Here is a 2,932-nt window from a genome sequence, read left to right as displayed (position 1 = left end):
CACTATTGTGGTAGAGGGAGACTGTGTCTGTGTGTATGAGTGTGTTGTTGGTGGGGTGGGGTGGTTTTCTGGGTTTCCTCTAGAGAGTGAAACAAATGGAGTGAGGGAGATTCACTTCCCTGTTGGGACAGACAGATAATATTGACACAGTCTGTCACAATAAGAGGCAGAGTGAGCCAAATTTTCTAACCCGCCAGGACGAAACCTAAAAACATGAACTAAATCTGAGTCTTTGACTGACTTTCACTCACAAGATGTGTTTTTATTTTAACTGAAAAACAAATAGAAATCAAAAGAAATGCAGATAGACGTTTCAGTGTATTCTGCATTGGATGTTGGCATTCGTGGACACATTTATCTACAGTTGCCATGCTTGGAGGGGTGTACAGTCCCCACTGTCAAAGGTTTTTGGCATGTACAGATGTCTACATGGATGCCCGCAGACATTAGCAGTTGACAAAATTGACCTCATTTTCCTTCACGTAAACTTAGATAGAATTGTACAACACAATCCTAATTGGTCTAACATTACCAGAAAAAGTCAAATATCCCATAAGAAAATTCATATTGTTTGTTTATGTTCCACATTCTGATTCAGATTAAACTAACTTGAGACCTGAGAATAACTTTGATTAAATAAAATGATTCATCTCACTATTAATCTAAATAGACTGTATACAAATAGATTTCCTGATGTGTTCTTTGGCCTTACCTCAATTAGTACTTTGTCATTTCATTTATGTCTTTCTTTTTTATTGCAACACTTTTGTCATCATCACTGATCTGTGTTTTAATCTCTTTGCTTTAACTCATTGTATCCTTGCCCTTGCTGTAGTCTTTTTTTAATGCTGCAAACTGCTATTCAAACGACAGATATTTATGCTAATTTTACAGGAAGGTGTGAGATGTATTTCAAGAAATGTGAGTAAGATAATCCAGAACAGCGTGTGTGTGTGTTTATGTGGCAAATGCCCGTTCAGCTAGAGTCAGCTCATGGGGGAATTATATCATGGCTCCCCTCAGGTGAAAAGGATGACATCTCTCACACATAAACATAAACACGGTGGTTGAGTCAGGAAGGTGTGTCTCTGTGTGTGCAGATTTATATATGCATGTAAGCATCTGTGTGTATTTATCTGCTAAAACTGTGTCCTAACCACTATGACCTCTCCACTAAGTGTGTGTGTGTGTGTGTGTGTGCATCTTGTCAGGTGTACGTCAAATGTAGGCGGGCCGACCACAGTGTTTACACACGACGCCATGGTGTGACCTCGGAGGTTGCCGTTGACCATGATTGGCTGCCAGCAACCAGCTCATTAAGCCGCTAGGATGGGGACAGAGTGCCAGAAGACACACTCTCCATTTGTTTCACAACACACGGTCACAGTCACACACACATGTCAGAGGGACACCACAGGTATGGCAGGCAGCCACATACACATGCCCACGCCTGCAGGAGCACACACACACACACCACGGTTCATCAGTAGCAGAGAATATGTCTGGCCTAGGTGACCTGGCTGAACTTTGGCTCACCCTCATTGGTTCATTACACCACATAACCTCACACCTTGATGCCTATTGGCTGGTTGACCAAATTTCAGGGTCATGACTTACAGGAGAAGCAAAGAGAAGAGAAGAGAAGAGAAGAGAAGAGAAGAATTCAAGATGGACATTTTTTTGAGGAAACAGGAGGAGGAAAAAGGAGACAGAAGAAGAACAGAGAAGGACAAACAACATAATTACAGTAAGGAAAATATTGGGATAAGTGAAATAAAGATGCCACTGCTCTGAAAGAGTTTTGTCAGCAATACTGCTTAGAGAATCTTCTCATCCCACAAAAGGTCATTTCAGGAGAGGAGAGAGCTGGAGCAGCAAATCAGTGTTAGTTAAAGTATAATTCATACTAATAATAACATTATACTCACCAAGTGAATTGACAAACTCTGAAAACATTGCTACATTTTTGGTTTATTTACAACCTGCTTCTGTTTCTAGCACCAATGGACTTTGTTGAAACAATGCTCCAGTGTTCCCAGAACAAACCAATAACTTAGTGTGTCATATGTCATTATGAGTGATAGAAATGACCAGATCTCCAAAAAAGTTATCCTTCAAGCAAAGAGTAAATATGTGTGTCCTCATAGCAATATGACTAGTGTAAGTGGTGACCATAAGTAATACAGTGATACTCAGTGGCAGAGAAGTTTTAGAAATACCACACTATAGAAGATGTCTGTGAAGATTCTCAGTCATCCAGGTCATAGTTATCCAATGAAGGTTAAAAATCAAGGGCAACTGGACTTGGTTGAAGATACTGGAAGACGTTTCGTCCCTCATCCAAAGGACTTCTTCAGTTCTGACTGACTGGCAGGGAAACTCAGCTATTTAACCTCAGTTGGGTCGTTATCCCGGGTCACTGGTTCGTTAGTGTTCCTTGTTGCTGTGACGACAGTCGTTACAGTCGTTAAGACTACCTGTGGCCAAGACTGAACGACCATCGCTGGTATCTTCACCTGAGGCCAATAGGTTACGTTTGTTGAGTTTCCTGGGAAGTGATGAAAGGACAGCATTGTAAGTGGGGGATAAGTGGTGGCGTAGACCCCCTCCCCTGTTCAATGACGGCTTCTCAACCCTGGTGTAGATGGCTTCCTTGACACCTCTTTCAAACCATCCATCTTCTCTGTCTAAAATGTGCACCTGGTGGTCCTCAAACGAGTGTCCTCTGTCCTTCAGATGTAAGTAGACTGCAGAGTCTTGACCTGAGGAGTTGGCCCTTCTGTGTTGAGCCATGCGTTTGTGTAGTGGTTGTTTAGTCTCCCCAATATACAGGTCTGTGCATTCCTCACTGCATTGGACCGCATACACTAGATTGCTTTTCTTGTGTTTGGGTGTGCGGTCTTTGGGGTGTACCAGCATCTGTCTTAGTGTG

This window comes from Micropterus dolomieu, linkage group LG04 (genome assembly GCF_021292245.1).
Source record: "Micropterus dolomieu isolate WLL.071019.BEF.003 ecotype Adirondacks linkage group LG04, ASM2129224v1, whole genome shotgun sequence".
NCBI classification, from domain to species: domain Eukaryota; kingdom Metazoa; phylum Chordata; class Actinopteri; order Centrarchiformes; family Centrarchidae; genus Micropterus; species Micropterus dolomieu.
The sequence above is the reverse complement of the archived record's forward strand: the minus strand, read 5'-3'. Positions refer to the sequence as shown.